This window comes from Notamacropus eugenii, chromosome 3 (genome assembly GCF_028372415.1).
Source record: "Notamacropus eugenii isolate mMacEug1 chromosome 3, mMacEug1.pri_v2, whole genome shotgun sequence".
NCBI classification, from domain to species: Eukaryota; Metazoa; Chordata; class Mammalia; order Diprotodontia; family Macropodidae; genus Notamacropus; species Notamacropus eugenii.
Window position 1 is genome coordinate 336,683,489 of NC_092874.1, and position 20,922 is coordinate 336,704,410.

A 20,922-nucleotide genomic window follows, 5' to 3' on the forward strand; every position below is an offset into this window, starting at 1 on the left:
CAGAACAGAGTAAAATGACCCATTTTATTTGACCATCCTGTAAGTAAATGACTCCTTAGGAAGCAAGTCCTAAGGCTTTCTTAGGATCATAGGTCCGTTAAGAGTCCCTGTGGACCATTGAGCAAATTGTGCTTCTCTATACTAAGTGATCTCTTCAGCTTTGAGACTATGTGCATCTAAGAGATCTCCTTAACATGGAGAGACTTTCTTCATCTATAGTACGTAGGTAGTAGATAAATTTCAGTATATGTTAAATAACCATTATTTGTCTTCATGTTTTTTACTTGGAGTTACTTGGAGTTTTGGGGGAAGGAGTGCTGGTTCTAAAATAATAAATTTAATTCTGTTTTGTGATGTTGAAAAAATACCTACAAACTTTGATTTCATTTCAGTTGGTGTAATATATACTAAATGTGTTAAGGTAGCCAAGTAGACTTTATTGAACTTATTCATCCAATTAGAATGAAATCACTTAAGATCTCATCATAGAGGTGGTTTGTTCCTCCCATGTCTTTACTAGAAATTGTATTTAAGAGTTGTAAACGGTAATGCTACATTATTTCATTTCTGTTTAGTTTTCAGATAGGTCAGCTTTATAGATTTTTAAATGCTTCTAGATAGATGTCTGAGTCAAAATATTTTCTGTTGAGTTCATTTACTACTTCAAATTATTTGTCTCAACCTTTTATCATTTAAGATTAACATTTGCTTCAAATTTTCCCAGTGAAGACTGATATGGTTTTCTCCAGGAAAGACAGTTTATTCAATATAGTCCTTAGGTGACTTTTTTCTTTGATTATGGATTAGCTCTTGTTTTCAACAAATTTTCAAATATAAAACAAAAATTTCCTCATAGTGATTTTAATGCAGTGGTTACTCAACCTGTAAGTCTAGCCCACTTCAGGGCCTCCATGCTTGATGAGAATTTCTTTGGTTTTAAGCTAGCAGCATTTGTGCTTGGTAGCAAAGCAGTTGCAGAAACTGGCACGCATGGCAGCATTAAGCACAGAAAGCAATTCTATCAAAAGCATGAGAAATCATATTATTAGATTTGGCATTTCAGAGATCATTGGTAACTTTAGAGCAAGCAGGTTCGGTTGAAAGATGAGGTCAGAAGACAGATTGCAGAGGGTTTACGACAGATTTAAGGGACAGAAATTAAAGTCAGTGAGTGTACATATGGGTGGATTTTCCCAGATGACCTGTGTGTTTAATGTAGCACCATTTACTTCAAAGGGATTCTCTTTTTTAATAGAAAATTTTACTGGTATCTTTTGTTTTTATGTTATATACATTAAACACTACATCCCTGTCCTTCATCCATTCTCAAAGAGTCCAGGTGGGACAGACCTGACAAATCTTAGAAATGTAAAAGCCATTTTTTAAAAGTTTGCATTGGCCTGTTCTGGGCTGTGGATTGTAGTGTGACCGCCTCTGCCTTGAGAAATGAAAAAAAGGGAAAAAATTACCCCAAACTAATCGTCATGTCAAAAAAATTTGATGTTACCGTCAGTATTCTACTCCGTACATATTGACTCCATGTATTTGTACCGGATGTGCCCCATCTCTGGGCTGCTTTCCCTCCTCCCCTGCATCTCCTGGCTTTCTTGGCTTCTGACAAGGCTCAGCTCCCACTCCTACAGGAGGCCTTTTTCTATATCGCCCCATCACCTCCGCCTAGTCTCTTCCCATCTAGACCACCTTTTGTTCACACCACGTCTGTTCTGTATGTGCATGCTATTTGCATGCTCTCCTCCTTGAGGACGAGAACTGTTTTTGCCTTGCCAGTACTAGTACCGTGCCTGGCACATGGTGAGTGCTTAATCAAACGTTTGTTGATCAGATGAGTGTGCTTTGGTAAGGTAACTACAAAGATGAGATGCTGTTCTAATGCTTTGCTTGAACATTTCTTTAGTCGCAACTTGAGCTTTTGTTTTAGTTGAAAATATCGCCATATTTCACATTATAAATCTAGACAGGATATGCTGTTTTTGCTATCATGTTTACCTTTGTATCATCCAGACAAATTGGCTTTGAGTGTTAAAAATTCCACTGTGGTTGGGTGACGACAGATGATTTGTGGCATTTACCAGAGCAATTTCCTGTGCATGGTGAGGTCCTCCATGTGCTCCTGTTTCAGGATGATATTGTCTTGATTTCATCAAGTCCCGAGACATCCTGGAAGAGATCTGTGATCACTTAGACGGATGTGGTCCGTCCATCTGCATGGGAAAGACTGAAGCCATTGAAAAATGTCTTTTGTCCAAATTTCAAAATGCATTTGGACACCCTAGGGCTTTCCAGCACTCTGGGGCGGGCTATACAGATGGACAGGGAACTGGGTTCAGATGTAAAAAGGACGAGGAGACCAAGCTGCCTCGCTTTTGGGAGATTGCAAAGTTCTTTAACTGACCCCAAACTTCACGTGAAAGCAAAGGCCTGTTTTTAAAATGCTATCATTTTATTGCTACTACTGTATTATAGTAAGTGCTGGAATACCATTGTCTTTCAAGGACTAAAGATGAACATTATAGAGAGGGTGATGGAAAAATCACATGATGGATGTGAGTAGGCTACCCACATCACTACCAATGAACTTCAAAGAAAAACATGAGTAAAGGGATTCTATGACAGGTAGGGAAGACGATCTGAATAAGAATGAGGGATGACAGGTGGACCACCAGAGTACTTTATTGTTGCCCTCAAAACAAAACAAAGAATGCCTCCAGCATATTGAATGGATCCCAAGTAATAAACCTTTTGAAGAATGTGGGTAGTGGTTACATGCATGGGCAAGTGTGGATGGATGCCATCTTTATCACTGAAGGAGCTCCAACTGATGAGATTGCAAATCTCTTTGTATATTTGAGTATAGTTTCCAAAAGTGCTTTGAACACTTTCCAATTTTTAATTAAAAAATTGTATTTAAAATCTTAATCAGATTTGCAATTCATTAGATAGTACAAAATGCTGGTTCTGCTTTTTGAACTATTTTCCTTGTTCTTTATTAATATGTTTATAATTTGAACTACATCCATAGGCTTTTGCTCATGGAACTAAATTTAAACCTAAGAATTCTAGGAAAATTATCACATTTTTTGGTTCTTCTCCCTTTATAAATTTTTTAAGGTTTATTGATGACACTTGTTTTTATTCCATCCTAATTTCCCAGCAAACTCCACTGCCTACCTCTATTGAACCCATTCTTAAAAAAAAAATTTAAGCAAAACCATCCTACACAGAGATAATATGATAGAGCATAGAATATTCTATACCCATAGTTCCCTTCCCCACTACCAAGAAGAGGGAAGTGTTGTTTTTTTTTAATCATCTTTTCTTTATGACAAAGTTTGGCCATTCTGATTAATAATCTGCCTGCCTTTTAATGTTGTTTTCATTTACATTATTGTGGTCATTATATATTTTTCTCTCTAAATTCTTATTGACTCTGAATCAGTTCATGCTCATCTTTTTGTGATTCTCTGGATTTTTATTCATTATTACTTACAATGCAAAAATATGCCATTACATTCATATGCCACAATTTGTTAAGCCATTCCTCTACTTAGTTTCCAGTTTTTTACTATCACAAAAAGTGATGCTCTGAGTTTTTAAAATTTGTGTGTGTGTATGCGCGCATGCAGAGAGAGAGAGAGAAAACACCTTTTCTTCTGTCTTTGAATTCTCTAGGATGTGATCAGTTTCATGATATTTCTGACATTCTTCCAAATTGTTTTCCAAAATGGTTAAACCATTTCATAGCTCTGCCAACAGAATGTTGTGCTAATCTTCCCTCTCTCCATTCAACATTTATAATTTCCATCACTTTGATAGATATGAGTTAAAACCTTAGTGTTGTTTTAATTTGAACTTATGTGTCCAATTGTCCTGGTCTGTATTTTGCCACTAGACCCACATGGCTCTGGAGGAGAAAGTGAGGCTGGTGACATTGCACAGCCCTCCCTCATTTAAATACAATTCACTTGCATGTCGTGGCATTACTTTCCTGATGTCTTGGTCCTCTTTGAGAACAAAAGACAAATAACTGCAAGAACAATTTGTTTTCTTATAAATGATCTGGAGCATTTTTTTGTGTAGTTGTTGATAGTTTATGTTTCTTATTTTAAATACTTTTAAAAAAATATCTTTTGATCCCTTAGCTATTGATAGATGACTTTTGGTGTTATGTATTCATTTGGGTCAATTTTCCTTACATATTAGATATCAGACGTATATCAAAGATTGTTTGTACAATAATTTCTTTCCACTCTTCTTATTCTGGCTATCTTAATTTTGTTCATGTAAAAAAAGCCTTTTAATTTCACGTATTCAAAATTGTCCTTTTCTATAGTTGGTACTTCTGTCCCTTTTATGATTAAAAATTTCTGTTAGGTGTAGTTGCTAAGCAGTAGAACCATTTTTTATGTTATGGCTTTTTTGCATTTAGGTATATATCTATTGTAGTAGATGGTGTAAGATGTGATATAAACCTAATTTTTACTAACCTCTTTCTACTTTTCCTAGAGATTCTTATTAAATATAAATATTCCTCTTAGTAGTTTGAATTGGATTGCTATGTTCAGTTGCTTCTGGGTCTTACTTATCTACTTTAGCCACTAATCTATTTTTATGATTACATCTTTATAATATTTGTTGAAATCTAATCGTGAAGTACCTTCTTCATTCCTGCTTTTTTGGTGTGATATGTTTTTTCGTCATATATTAGAAATTATGTATTTTCATCCTTCAAAAAATTACAATTTATTTTTCCACTTCAAATATTTAATAGCCTTAAAGAGCCATTGCAACTGTTTTTCAGTTGCATTATATAAGTTGCAGTTTTCTGTTTTCTTTATCTTACTTGTAAGTAACCAAATTGATCTATATTTCAAGTGCTTACAGTCAGGGGATTGGAATTCTGGTAAGCAAAACAGAGAATTAAAAAGATTTAATATGTCTTATTAGATTTTTAATTTTCTTTACCCATAAACTGGATAATTAATCTTAAAACAATCTCATTTTTATGAAGAGAAAACAGGGTTATGTTGAGAATAACTTCAGCATGGACAAGTTTCCTTCATTGTTTGGGTAGGTATGGGACTCTGCATCTTAAAATGACCAAACAGATGACGAATAGAGGCTTCTCCAAACAACTGCCTTTTTCACAAATGTCCTCTTTTAAAAACTTACTCACGAATGTAGAAAGTTAGTTTTTTAAATTCAGTTTTCTTCTAAATTTATGGGATTGCACTAGAATTTTTGAATTTGAACAAGAAACCATTTGGCTAACAGACTGTTAGTCCTGTTTTCTAGGATACAAATTACTCTGAAATACCCTGCAGTGACATTAGTAGTGTGTTACTAGTCTCAGCACACAACTTTTCCTCCCTGTCCCAAACCATTTCTCTCCCACTTACATAATTTCCTACCTAGAGACACAGGAATCACAGGAAGGGTAGATTTACAAATGCTGTCTTTTAAAAAAGGTACATTATATTTCTTCCAAGGTATACATGTATTTTAAGGAATTTTTGTTTTAGCTAAAGCAATATCTGAAAATATCTTGCATCTCTGATTGTTTACTGTATAGCCAAGAGGAATTTAGGGTCTTTGTAAAATATGAGAACCTATGTGGCTCTTCTGGTTAATTTCTTCTTCTTCCTCTTTCTACCTCCAAATAGTTTCCCCACCCCCAAAACCACATTTAAGAAGTGGGCCAAAATTAAATAATTTTTAGGATGGCAATATTTGGTAGATTCTCTCCCAATAAGGGATGGATATCTTGACGTTCTTTTAGGCAGTAATTTTCCAGGATCTTTCCTATGCCAGTCAATCCTTGGAATTTTTACATTTAGCACAAAAATTTCATTTCAATGTGGTATAGTTTCAGTGCATTGAGTTGCTAAAAGGGTTGTCATTGCATCTATTTCCTTATTTCTCCCTTTTTCCTCAATTCTTTTTTATCTGACTTCTAACCCTTCAACTCCACTGAAACTGCTTTAAGATCTAAGAAACTGCTCATTGATCTTTTAGATGATAGAGATGCTATATAGTACTGGAGGTGGACAGATGTCCTGATTTTCTCCCTACCCTCCCACACCTCTCAAAAAGATAAGAGAATAGTTTATTAATTATAGTCCAATGAATTTGACTCCAGTTCTTGGAAAATTCTAAAATGAATAGTGAAGCAGATGGTCAATGCAAATCTTGAAAAGAATCAGTGATTATACAGAGCCAGCCTAAGCTTAAACAAGAACAGGTCAGGCCAGACTAACCTTGTTTTGTCTTTTGACACTGTTATTGAACTCTGGAAGAGCAAGGAGATGAAGTAGATCTCACACACACACACACACACACACACACACACACACACACACTCACACTGAGAGGTTAAGTGGTTGGTCCTCTTTTTTATCTGTCTCTATGTATCTAGCTATCTTGTGTTTATACAGATTTTAACAAAGCATTTGGTAAAGTATTTCATGTTATTCTTGTGGAAGATGGAGAGATTCAAGCTAAATAATAATGAAATTAGATGCATTTGGATCTGGTTGAATGGCCACACTCATAGAGTAGTTTATGAACAGTGTTAGCTTGGCAGCTGGTCTCTAATGGAGTGCCCCCAGGATTCTGTGCTTGACTCCATGCTATTTAACAATTTTATCAGTGACTGATAAAAGCATAGGTGTTTGTTCATCAGATTTGAAGATGAAACAAATCTGGGATATTGTTAACATACTGAATGACAGAATTGGGAGCCTGAAAGATCTTGGCAGGCTAAAGCATCTGAGACTAATATGGTAAAATTCAGTAGGGATGAATGTAAAGGCTTAGACTTGGTTTAAAAAGTACACTTTACCAAGTATCAGATACAGGAGGCCTTGTTGGACAGCAGTTTGTATAAAAAAGATCTGGGTACTTTATTGGCCTGGGAGCTCATTATGAGTCAGTGTGACAACATAGCCAAAAAGCTAATGTGATCTTGGGCTCCATTTAGAGAGGCATCATTTCCAGGAATGGTCAGATGACAGGCCCCTCCATACTTTGTCCTGGCCACGCCACTTCTGGAGTATCATGTTCAGCTCTGGTTGCCACCATTTAGGAAGGACATTGACCAATTGGAGAACAGCCAGAAGAGGGTCAGTTAGGATGATGAAGGATTTTGAGTCCCAAGCCCATCTATATGGACTGAGAAGAATTTTGAGTCAGTGTCATGAAGTTAGGTAGAAAGACTTGAGGATACGTAGCCTAGGGAATAGGAGACTTAGAGTAGATGTGATAGTTAAATTTTGGTCTTTGGGCAGCTGACAAGAGCTTTTTGGTTTTGTCCCGGAAAGCAGAACCAGAAGCAATGAGTAAAAGTTCCAAAAATGCAAAGTTAGGCTTAATGTCAGGAAAAACTCCCTAATAATTAAAACTATGCAGAAGTGAGATGGAATGCTGAGGGGGTAGTAGAGATACCCTTCACTTCATGCCTTCTCCCAGAAGCTGAATGACCTGTAGTCAGCAATTTCCTTCAGTCCTTCAGTCAACAAGCATTTGCTTTAAGTGTTTACTGTATTCTGGGCTCTGTACTAAATAAATATTAGAGGTACAGAGGGACAAAAACAGTTTCTGTCCTCAAAGAACTCACAATCTAACGTGAGAGACAACATGAACATGACTATGTACAAACAATTGACACAGGGTGAATTGGAACTCTTCTTGGATAGGGGCAGACACTAGCAATTAATGGGAACCAGCAGAAGATTTCAGCTGAGACCTGAAAGAAGCCAGAAAAGTCAAGAGATGGAGATGAGTAGGGGAAAAGGTCCAGGCACAGGGGACATTGAGTGAAAATATACAGTTAGGAGATGGAAAGTCTCATGGGGAAGAGGTGCAAGGAAGACGGTGTCACTGAAGTATAAAGTACACAGAGGGGAGTAGAGTGAAAGAAGACTGAAAAGCTTGGAAGGGATCAGGTCATATAGAACTTTAAGAGCAAAAGAGGAATTTGTATTTGATCTAGAGGTAGTAAGGAACCCCTGGAATTATTGAGATGTGAGATGACATGGTTAGACCTGGACTTTATCACTTTAGTAATGGAATGGAAGATGGACTAGAGTGGCATTGCCTTGAGCCAGAGGGACCAGCCAGCATGCGACTATAACAGGAGAGGAGGAGGAGGAGAGAAGGGAGTATATGGGGGAGATATCAGCAGAATTGACAGGCCTTACAACTTATTGGATATGGCAGGTGAGGAATAAAATATGACACCCGATTTGTGAACCTGGGTGACTGGAAGAATGATACCTTTCAGAGTAACAGGGGAGTTAAGAAGAAGGGAGAGTTTAGGGTGAGAGATAGTGACTTCAGTTTAGGCTTGTTGAATTTAAAATTCTTATATTTTGTAATCAGTCAAGTAGGACATACATAAGCTGTTAGAGTTCCTGATGGTAATCTTTTCTATTAATCTGGGTCAATGAATGGCTTAGTCAGATTCAGCGCATCTGCATAACCTAAGTGATTGATCATTGTAATGGCAAAGTGGGATCTTTTGCTGTTTTTGTTTTGGTATAATCAAATGCCTCTGATTGAATCTTGCCTTTATCAACCAAGAGTCTCTACTAGAAGTCTTTAACTAGAAACAATATATGTATTTGTATTGTTAATGTGATTAAAGATCTTCCCCACCCATTAATGGGTCTGATTAGGGAAGATATGTAGGATGGCCCACACCTTTTGTTGATGAGGCACTGGTTCTCAAGGATTGGGATGCCCTCAGGCTCTTAAAAAGGTATAAATACTCTGGGGGTGAGGTTTTATTTGGGGGCTTACTAACTGGAAGTGTTTTGTTTGACCAGATGAGACTCTGGGAAGCCTCTAAGCAGTGCCCCCAGCTTTGAAAACCCAGATTTTGGTGCTTCCCTTTCTGGCAACTATGGTCAGATAGTTGGACCTGTCGAATTATGATACATGTATTAGTTATGATCAGACAGTTGGAAGCCATGTCTTTTGATTTTTGATTTATATGTACTTAATTAAAGGAGATTGTTAACGTTTTAAAAGTTGCTTTCCTTTTATGAATGCAAATCTAAGAAACAGTGATAGCAGGCCCTCCTGTGTATGTTGGGTGCTTATTGACACAATCATAGTAGATCAAATCACTTAGGTCAGCAGTGTTGCAATATGGTTATTTCAGGAATATGAACACAGCTTATATCATGTAAGTGTAAGATTTTTAACTTTAAAGATATGCAAGGATGGCTATAAAATAATGGTATGAAAGTAAAAGATAATTTTTCTTCAGAAAGTAATAGAACATGATTAGGAGACAGGAATAATGATTAATGAAGAATCAGGAAAAAATGAGGACAGGGAGAGAGATGAGATTTTTTTCACCTGTACTTTCATGAAATTCCAACACTGAGAGTTTAGATTGTTTGATTTGAATAGATTTATATAACATAAACTACTTTACATAACATAAACTGCTACTATTTTGTAATTTTAAAAAATTTTGTTCTATTTCTAAAGCCAATTTTAAATCTTAAATATTTGTAGAGGCAGCTGGGTAACACAGTGGATAGAGTACTGGTCTTAGTTAGGAAGATTATTAGAGTTCAAATGTGGCCTCAGGCACTTAGTAACTGTGTGTCTCTGGGCCAGTCGCTTAACTTCTGATTAACTTAATCCATTGAAGAAGGAAATGGCTGGTGTCTTGCTCTAAGCAAATATTTCCTATGGTCCTCCCCCAGACCTTGGGAGTTAGGTATTGTTCTTATCCCCATTTTAGAGTTGAGGAAATTGAGGCAGGCAGAGATATTTAATAAATATTGAAAAATTTCATAGCATTTAAAGAACTTACCTGAATAGCAACTCCAGTTGTTCCAAGTGGAATCCAAGGAGATGTAGCTTATGATGGTGCTGGAAAAGATCTTTATCTTTGCATATGTAAGGAAGTGGGCAAGTTTCTGCCAGGCCAGGTGCAGCCCATCCGTATGGACTGAGAAAGAGGCCAAGTCCTCTAGATGCCAACTTGGGAGCCCTCCAGGGTTCTCCCTATTTAGGATAAGGGCTGAGATGTCACTCAAGTACTTAAAGAGTACTTGAAGAGGCTGAGAATGTCAATCCAGCTGTCATCTTTGATCTGACAGCTCTACTCCAGTTCTAGGCCTGGTCCAGATCTCCCATTTGATTGTCCCCACCAAAAGAGCTACTTGGTCAGATGCTCAACAATTGTGACTGAATAGGAAACTCTACACTTCTATAAAACCATTGGTTTTAGAGAAACTTGTGAAATACCTGACTTAGCTGGAGATGATGAATGTGCTGGGCTATCCATCCAAGGCTGACCTTGCCACAGTGGCACAGTTGGGCTTTGATAGAGGGAATTTTATACCAAATACTAATGACAAATTCCATGATGGAGACAAAAAGGATTATCATACAGAGAGAATTTTTAGTAATGAAATGGAATTTTGATAGAAAACCCCAGATCTATCTAATAGACAGAAGTTTATATAAATGAGAAGACACAGCAAGCATACTTCCAAATAAGATTTACTTAATCTTCTGATTTTTTTTTATTTTTCAAAGTGGTGATTCATCAGTTCTTACCTTCAGTTTCTTTGTGCGTCACTAGTTGCCTCTGTTTATGTTGGATTTTTGCAGAATGAAACCAGCTCTACTTGCAAGAGAAGTTCATTTTATGTAGCCCTTAGTAACTAAACTCCTAGTTATCTAGTCAAATAAGCATATATTAAGCACCTGTTATGTAGCAGACACTATGCTAATAATCTCTGAGTCTACAAAGAAGGCAAAAGTTCACAGTCTAATGAGAAGAACAAAAACACATACAATCAAGTTACATACAGGATAAATAGGAAATAATTAATAGAGAGAAGGAGCTAGCTCGAATCAAGAAGGATTGGTAAAGGCTTACCTCAGAAGGACTTGAAGGAAGCCAGAGAAACCAAGAGGTGAATGGAGGAAGGAAAATATTCTGGGTATAAAGCCAGAGAAAATGCCCAGAGCTGAGAAGTAGAGGGTCTTGTCAGCATCCAGGTCCAGTGTCACATCTGGTAAGAAGATTGGAAAGGTCACGGGGAAGGGTCCAGTGCTAGATCTGAAACATCTTTGAGGGCCAAACAAAGGGTTTTATATTTGATCTTGGAAGTAAGAGGGAGCCATTGGAATTGATTAAATATGATCAGATGGCTGCACTTTGGCTGCTGAATGGTGGATGGACCAGAGTGGTGAGGTCTCTCGTTATGTCTGGCAGATGTAACTGATCCTGTATGTTTTTTCCCCTCCAAAGACATTTACATTTGCTAAAAATTTGGTGCAGCATGATTGGAAGAGTTGAATAATAATATATTTACATTTCATAATCTTCGTTTGAATTTAATGATAGCATAAGCCAAGGCTAATATTTAATAGTGCCCACATGCTAACTATGCAAATTCAGATTTATTTGCTCTCTTTATGTCTTTTTTTGCTCACAGGAGATATGGATTATGTTATAAAGCCACTGAGAAATGTTCATCTCGTTAAGTAGAAGAGAGGAGCATATTCCCTGTCTTTAAAGCATTGAGTCATGTAAATTGCACACTGGTGTTCAGAACACCACAATTAGACGCAATTTGGATTTTTCTCATTTCCTTAAATTTTCGTAGATATGAATATTGAGCATATTTGTCTCTAATCTTTACTAAATAAATTAGCTAAAATATGTGACTAAAATTTACACATATAAGCGTATCCCAGTGCATTAGAAAATACCTAGTGGTGTCATGCATGTGCTATTTTACTTGATAAAAATCCTGTGGCTGTTCCCTAGATAGGTACCAGGTGAGGAAAGAATCAGTTTTAAATTGGAACAAAAATCATACATCCATTGTAGGCTCCAGAATGGACTTTTACTGTTGTTTTGTATGGGATTAACCTTGAAGTTCACTGGAAACTTCAATTGGTGCCCTTCACAACCCTCTGTTCTTTTATGGGCATTGAACAAGCATATGGAAAACATTATACCTTTGCCTGAAGGTCACCAGTGAAGACATAATTATGCTGAAGTACAATTTGTGTTTAATTTTAATCTGCAAAAGCTCATTATGGTTTGTGCCTTGGTTGCCATAGAAATCATCCTTTCCTGTGTACCTTTCTGACAGTAAAGATCATTTGTGGAGACTTGATCAGTGGTCCTTAGATTTCTATTTCAAGAAAAGAGAGAAAAAAGAATTTTCTAAAAAGGATTTTGGCCATATTGTTTCCCTCTCATTCTGATATGGCCTCAATTTTTGAAGCATCACATTGTAATAAACGTTTTTTTAAATTAGGTGAAAGTATTTTATATAAATTTTAAATTTTTAGGGAACGCTTGTTGATAAGACTGACTTTGTTTTTTCTTCTAAGTAATATTTTGAATTTCTATACTGTACCTATCTGTTCCCTGGAGACCCTATGCAGTGTGATACATTTATTATCTTTTGAAGATTATGAAATAAGAATTCAAAGAAAGGGCATATAATGAGAAACTGAAGATCAAGAAACCAGTCATATTACTGTTGAGATTGTAAACTGCAACTGATACCAATAGGATGTTTGTGTGATATTAGAGACTGTCTTTATTTCATTAATATGGATATCTTTTAACATCAAGGGAAATTTCTTCAAAGTTATGCTAACATTTTCTGTCTTACTCTAGAAATCATAGAGGCTATAACATGAACCCCAATTTCCTGCTTTAGCCTTTATATTTGGGTATTCTTTTACATGGATGGCCCTAATGTAGTGTAGCTCTGCATCATTTTGGAGGCTTCTTGGTCATCTGGAGGGATTCTTTTTTTTTTTTTTTTTTTTTATTTGACATTCATTTTAACAAAATTTTGGGTTCCAAATTTTCTCCCCTTTTATCCCCTCCCCCCCCAAACACCAAGCGTTCTAATTAACCCCTATGACCAATCTGCTCTCTCTTCTATCATCCCTCTCTGCCCTTGTCTCCATCTTCTCTTTTGTCCTGTAGGGCCAGATAACTTTCTATACCCCTTTACCTGTATTTCTTATTTCCTAGTGGCAAGAACATTACTCGACAGTTGTTCCTAACACTTTGAGTTCCAACTTCTTTACCTCCCTCCCTCCCCACCCCTTCCCTTTGGAAGGCAAGCAATTCAATATAGGCCAAATCTGTGTAGTTTTGCAAATGACTTCCATAATAGTTGTGTTGTATAGGACTAACTATATTTCTGGAGGGATTCTTTATAATGTAATTTGCCAAGGACTGATTTTTTTAAAGCTTAGAATGAATAGTATTTGATGGTTGTCTCTTCTAACACAACCAGTATTAACTATTTTAATCATGTAGTGATAGCATGTAGAGCTTGAAGAGACTGTAGAAATAATCTAACCCAATAAATTCATTTTTACAGATGAAAAACTGGGATCCATAGAGCTGGAGTGGCAACTCACTAACTGTATGATCCTGGGCAAATCACTTAGCCTCTGTTTGCCTTGATCCATTGGAGAAGGAAAAGGCAAACCTCTCCAGTATCTTTGCCAAGAAAACGCCATGGATGGTATGGTTCACAGGATCACAAAGAGTCAGACACAACTGAATGACTGAGCAACAAACGTTTTTCAAGTAGCGTTAAAGTTGGCATAGTGACACTATATAATTATGAAGGATTTTAAAAAATGTTTCTGACTTTAAACTCTAGTGAGTTTAAGCAAACTGCAAATATGTATAAATTTCTATTTTGAAAAAGATTGTGAGTTCAAAGGTACATAAATTGCACCATTTCTCTTTTGATGAAGAAATCTTCAGGTGTAAAAAAAATTGGGGGCATATCTAAAAAGATGCCTACTAAAATATAGGAACTGTTCAATTTAAAAAAAATATAAATTAGGAATTAAATTAAGAAAAACTATAAAAGAGGGAGATGAGATTGTTACAGGCTGCCTTCTAGATATTTTAAATGTTTTGGAGGCAGTGAGGTGGCTTGGTGGATAGAAGACTGGGCCTAGAATTAGGAAAATCTGAATTAAAATTTCAGCTTAGATACTTACTAGTTATGTGACCCTTGGCAAAGTACTTAATCTCTTTACTTCAGTTTCCTTCACTATAAAATGGGAATAATCATAACTGCACCTACCACCCAGGGCTATTGTGAAAATTACATTAAAAAAATTTGTAAAGCTATTAGCCCACTGCCTGACACCTAAGTTCTTTTTAAATCATCCCTCCTTCTCTCTCTACCTTCCTTTTTTCCTTCCTTCTTTCCTTGCTTCCTTTCTTTCTTTTTTTAGAAAAAAATAATTGTAAGTCACTTATTTATCATTAACATTTACTGTGATTTCATAACAAAAGTGAAATATTTCTACGTATATAGCCATTTAGAAGTTTCTCTGCAGTTTAAAAAAATATCAGTCAGCCAGCTTAGGTTTATCTGTTGACAGACTGTTAAGATTGGTGCTTTTGACTCAATTATTTTAATGTAAACAGTCCATAGTATATTGACATATTATGTACAGAAGATGTGTTGCCTTCAAAAGTAGAATGATCTTTCAACTTTGAGAGTATGGGATGTGAAATTAATTTCCCAATATTACAAGGGGAGATGCCATGCACATTTTAATAGGGTTTATTAAAAAAAAACTTTTGTATCCTACCTTGGGCAAGATTCAGACTAGGGAGAGAATCAAGTGTCACTTGAGTGACACTTGAATCAGTGGTTGTTGAAAGCAATCTAAAAACACGACTAATAAGTACAGGTACATTAAATATTGGTTGAAATGGATAGATGAATTTATTTCAAACCTAGTTGTTAATTAGATTTTTTTTAAAAAATTAATGCAAATTAGATCCTAGGCTTGAATTTTTCAAAACAGCGTTTAGAAATTATAATAATCATTTGATGTTTTTGAGAGTTTAGGGAATCATTTTTGTTAACATAAATATTCAGATCCTTTTCATGGTAGTATTATATTAGATGCTCTTTTAAAAATGTAACAGAAAGTATAAGAAGAAGGTCATAAAGTAACATGTTAAAGACAGAAGACAGAACTTGGAAAATTTTGTCTTTGTAAAACTTAGAATTTGTAAGAATTTCTTTCTGTCTTTGTAAAACTTAGAAGCTGCTGATAAAAACCAACCCAGATTTTTTTTAAAAAAGATGTTTCTTTGTAAAAATTGATAAAAATCTGATTCACTTTTCCTTTTCTGCTCCTACTAGGTCAAAGTCTGTTCTATTTTTTAAAAAATTGCTAGACTGTGAAAATTTGTTACTTTCCCCCTAAAAGTCTGAATACTTCTCAGATACTCAAAGGGATCTGTGATCCCATCCGTTTAGATTTTCCCTCCCAAGTTTGCAGATCACAGCCCATCTTGTTCCTGCTCATCTTGTGAAACTCTTATTCAATATGAATATTCTCCCAAAAGTTTACCACAGTGGGGTCCAACCAAAATGCTGGGGAATGTGTATCTCCTTTCCCATATTGATAAAATTTTTTATGAGGATCACATGTATGTGTGTGTGTATAACGCGCGCACACACACATACATATATATTTAAATGATATTGGTGACTTGAGAATTAGTAAGGAATAGGCAGGCTTTGACAAGTCATTGTCCACAGTAAGCACATCTTTATCATCATGTAATTGACTGAAAGATGTAGAGAAAACAAGATTTCGCTAGTTACTGTTTGTTGATTTTTTTTAAACCTGAATCCTTAACTGATTAAAAGCATACCTAAAAGAAAATATTATAATGAATTTCATCTTTCTCAGTACTTCCTAATTTACCAATATAATTAGTTTTGATTAAAAAGAACTTGATTATAACGTTCAAAGAAGTTTATTGAATAAGAGAATTATGTGCAATCGGAAATCAGAGGTGTACCTGTGGAGAGTCAGAGTCTAAAAGCGGTGTGACATCGCTCTTTCCTTTAGAGGAGATATTAATGTTGTCCTGGGTGGGAAGGAAGGGTGCGAGGAGTGGTTGTGTTTGTATTATCCATATTGTTGTTACTCTTTCAAACACAGTCTCATTGTTAACTCTCTGTGGTTCTCCAGATCTTGATCATTACAAATTATAGTGGTCTGCAAAAATTCTGTGTTTAGTAGGGTTCAATTAATATCTTCATCTGAAATTTTCTGATTAATTGTAATGAATAGGATCAAAGAGTCATAGCTGGATGGGATATAATAGTTCCTCTAAGCCAAGTCTCTCATTTTACAGGTGATAAATCTGAGCCCAAAAGGTGTTAAGTATTCTTTCTATCCAGGGTCAAAAGTAAGTGGGAAAACTAGGATGCGAACTCAGTACTTTTTGATTCCATTCTTTCTGCTCTATTGAAATAGCTTCTCTCCGCCCGCCCCCACTCGCTCCCCAATTTAAAAAAGTCATTTGATTTCATTGACTATCGCTGGTTTTGTTTTTTCTTGTCTCTTCCAAAGTGATCTTGATAGGTTAGAACGATGACCTATGTTAGGGAAAAGTGTCAAACTCTGTACTTATATTTGAAAAATCAATTAATTACATATATACAAAATGAAAGAAGCATAGAATGATTTTCTTTTTAAAAGTCTTGAGAATTTTAGTGGATTGCCTCCCATTTTAACAGTACCCTAAAAAGGATAATGGAATCTTAGGGTGATTTTTGGAAACAAAATTTACAGAATATAGTTGGATGATCATCTTCTTGTGCTGGTCAGATTACATCTGAAATATTTTTTTTCCAATTTTTAGTGCTAAATTTTAGTAAGCCTAGTAAAAGCCTAGATTGTTTAAAGAGTGGTGACCAAGATAATGAGTCAAAACTATCCCAGGGAAAGATTGAAGGGATGTGGGAATATCCTTCCAGGGAGAAGACTTAGGAAACGGGAGAGGTAGGTGGTGCAGGAGGCAGCTAGGTGGTACAGTAAATGCCAGCCCTGGAATCAAGACAAACTGAGTTCAAATCTGGCGTCAGAAGCTTGCTAGCTCTGTGACCCTGTTGTCCCAATTGCCTCCTTCCCCCTCACCCCCCAAAAAGACTTGAGAATTGGTTTCAAGTATTGTAATTTGGAATAGTTATTAAATTTCTTTTGCTTAGCCCCAGAGGGTAGAATTAGAAACAAAGAATGGAAGTTGGCAAAGAGGAAGATTTTTTTGATATAAGGAGAATTCCTAACAGTCACATATAACGGGGGCGATTTCATTGAGTTAATCCATCAGTGTTTATATCTGAACAGGAATTACAGTAATGAGCAAGGCCCTGGACTGGAGAGGAGGAGACTGAATAGCACTTTCAGTGGTTCTAAACTGTTCCTTGGTCACAATATGTGACTTTTTAATATTAGTATTCACCTAGTGACATAAATCACAGAAAACCGCAATTGCCAAGAATCAAAATTAAGTATAACTCAAAAGGTAATGAAGAGATACATAGAGGGTGGAAGGAATCCAGTGGAAAGATACATAGAGTGTGCAAGATGTCTTCAGTAATGATGTGCAGCTGATAACATGAGCAAGAAACTGTGTAATGATTGAGGGAAAGGATGGCAAATGGAGCAGTGAAGAGAATGCTTGATTTAGAGTGAAGGGCACTGGGTTCAAATCCTGGGTCTGTCAGTACTATCAGTATGATCTCATATAAATCACTTAGTATCTTTGCGCCTAAGTTTTTTCCTCTATTAAAATGAAGAACTTGGACTAAATGACCTTTAAGTTCCCCTTTAAACTCTAAATCTGTGCTCTTTGATCACATGTATGGTTAGAAAAGGTAGACTAATCATGTAGTGAGAGAGGAAGACAGCAAATGGGCAGCCTCAACTCTACTGATACCCAAGGAATGTTAAAAGATCTAGAATAATGGCCATAGTGTGTTGGGTAGATCCTGTGTGGAGGTTTTACAGGAGAATATGGACTAGATTCACACAGGGTTAGAATCCACAAATGTGCTTCCATCCCCAAGACCGAGCAGTTAAATCACAGCTATGTTCAGACATAGAAATAATTGTTTGTTTACAGCTTATCTTTTTACTAGACTAAGGTCAATGAAAGCAGGGGCTTCTTCCTATTCAAACTTTGTTTCCTCCCCTCTCCCCCAGTATCTAGCATTCTGTACACACTAGATGTTCAAGAAGGGTTTAAAGGATGGATGAACAGATCTTGGATTTAAATAGGTAAAGTAAAAAATAGTATTGCCAAATTTCATGATTGATTTTTAAAAATCAATATAACATTTTTATTTGTTTATGGTCTCTTTAACAAAGTAAAATAAAGTTTTACATTTTGTTATTGTAAAGGGTCTTGGTACTTGTAGAAGTAGTAAAATTATTATTAGTAGTAAATTAACTAAAAGCAATATTAATTAAAATTGTAATTTCAGTCCTATTTTTTCTCTTACATATTTATTTATTTTCAGTTTTCAGCATTCACTTCCACAAGATTTTGAATTCCAAATTTTCTCCCATCTCTCCCCTCCCCCCATGACAGCATGCACTCTGATCACACCTTCCCCCAGTCTGCCCTCCCTTCTCTTACCTCCCTCTTCTCCCATCCCCTCCCCTCTCTTTTCCTGTAGGGCAAGATAGATTTCCATACCCAACTGAGTGTGTGTGTTTATTCCCTCCTCAAGCCAAATCCAATGAGAGTAAGGCTCACTTATTCCCTCTCACCTCTCCCCTCTTCCTCTCCATTGTAAAAGCTCTTTCTTGCCTCTTTTATGTGAGGTGATTTACTATATTCTACCTCTCCCTTTCTCTTTCGCCCAGTACATTCCTCTCAACACTTAATTTTATTTTTTAGGTATCCTCCCTTCATATTCAGCTCACCCTGTGCCCTCTCTGTATATGTGTGTGTGTGTGTGTATATGTATATGTGCATATATATACATACATACATGCACATACACACACACATATATATATATAATATATACACACACATTCAATTTTATTAAAAAAAACTTGCGAGTTTAAACTGTTGCTAGGTAGAAGCAAGTTATGTTATCAAATTTCATATGTATCCTGAATTCTAATGATATATTTGGCATGACACGTATAGAATTACTCCACAGGTTGGTTTTATGGAGAAGCATAGGTAGGCCGTCCAGACTTAGGAAATAGACCATACTGATCATAGAGTCAGAATTCCAGAACCCTTGGGATATCTGAAGTAGCTCAAAGATCAATGTGTAAGATGCCATGTTATTTCCACTGTGGATGCCAGCAGCCTCTTGATCTGTAGGAACCATCTACTTCTCTGGAAGTGCCATCGATTACCCTTTGGCAGATCTTGCGAAAAAGAAAAGGGATACTTTTATTTTTTATTTTTCAGTTTCTGTTCAACTGCACTCCAAGCCATGATTTGAGAAGTATGATATCTGTAGTTTGCTTAAAACCATTCTTCTTTTTAATATTCTGGTTCATTCTCATAGTTCCCAAAATTGCTATTTAGTGAAAGTTCTTCTGTTCAGGAAATTCCTTCACTACAATCTAGCTATGTAGTTTGACAATTCATTTAACAGTACCTGTCATTACTTCTGTCTTCACCATAGTACCTTCTGTGTGAAGACCTGATTTTCTGTGACTGATAATCTGTCTCTTATCAGAGGATGAGAAGGCATCAGCCACAGTGACATGAAAAACAAAGGACATTTAACCTGAAAATTGAGAAAGATTATAGTTTTTTCAGGTCACTTGGTTATATCTCAGATATAGCATTGTTTTTCTCCTCTTTTCACTGATGTCTCTGTTCTACGTACTAAATTACTGAATTCCCATTTACCTCTTAATATGCATTGTCCTACTTAGAAATTTGATAAAAGGTTTCCCATTTCTGACAGACTCTGAAGCCATGTTAAACTCCTTGGGAGAAAGGTATTCACTTGATGCAAACCTCTACTGATACTCCCTATCTGGGATTACATTTAACTTATGTATCTTGTCTAATTTGGATATTATTGGGCAACCATAAGAAGCAGTTGCCATTTCTTTAAAGTAAGTCTCTATCACATAGATACAGCTCCCCTAGGAATAAATTCACATCTCTAGAAATACTAGATATTGGCTGATATTAAGGGTATCTAATATTTCCTTTTGCTTGACCAGTTCATTTTTTTAAAGAAAGAAAAGGATGATGTCTGATAATTATAATATCTGTAGTTTTCATTTTATCTCTTTAGTGATGGTGAATGAATGTTGTAATATATTTCAGATTTTCATCCTATCCTATACAGAAATTTTGTTCATGTCACCAAAATTTTGCATGATTGACACTCTGTGCTCAAGAAGTACAGGAAGACACTAGATTACTAGCAGTTCCCACTGTAGGTCTTCAAAGGCAATGTTTGGGACAGGAAGGCCATATGCAGAACCACACAGACATCTCAAGACAATATACCATTTGTTTCTCTCTGAAATGTGTCCTCCTCTCCCCCTACTCCCACCAAAAAGGTTTAGCAATGTCGCAACCCTGATCTCTACCTTAAAGTTAATTTTCATGCACCAGTATAGTGCTGTGATTCTAGATCCTTGTAATGTACTCCCTCCCCCCACAGTGGTCCTCTCCAGCATTGACTATGTAACTTTACATCACATAAGTGTACTTCAAGTCCTAGAGTGTTCAGAATCAAATTACTTGGGAAAATGCTGGACTAAAATTGTCATCCGGATAGGCATCTTTTGGCATCTCTAAACTGCCAGGTTAGCACTTTATATAAAGCAGCGTATTTGAACAGCAGCAACAAAATTATAAATATTTAGTTTGTTTTTGTTTTGTTGTGTTTAAAGCAAACTTAAAGACTTTCTTCCCATGTTGTCTTCTATGAATTATTAAAATGGTATAAGTTTCTTTAATAGGTACAGCCACACAGACAGCACTGCTCTGTCATCTTCTGAGTATTGCTATCAAATGAATCATCAGATGGGAAGTGCTCACTCCAGGCATTTGCCACT

The 20,922-nt window shown here is 36.1% G+C and overlaps 1 protein-coding gene across 4 annotated transcripts in view; it reads left to right on the forward strand.

Moving 5' to 3' along the window:
• The window catches only part of COMMD10 (COMM domain containing 10), a 221,068-nt gene that overhangs the window by 170,566 nt on the left and 29,580 nt on the right, over positions 1-20,922 (forward strand). Inside the window, exon 6 of one of the 4 annotated variants that reach the window (XR_011964407.1) lies at positions 13,410-13,556. The exons of the other annotated variants lie outside the window; for them this stretch is intronic. The gene's annotated coding sequence lies outside the window, so the exon portion shown is untranslated. The remainder of the gene's footprint in view (positions 1-13,409; positions 13,557-20,922) is intronic. 4 annotated transcript variants of the gene reach the window in all.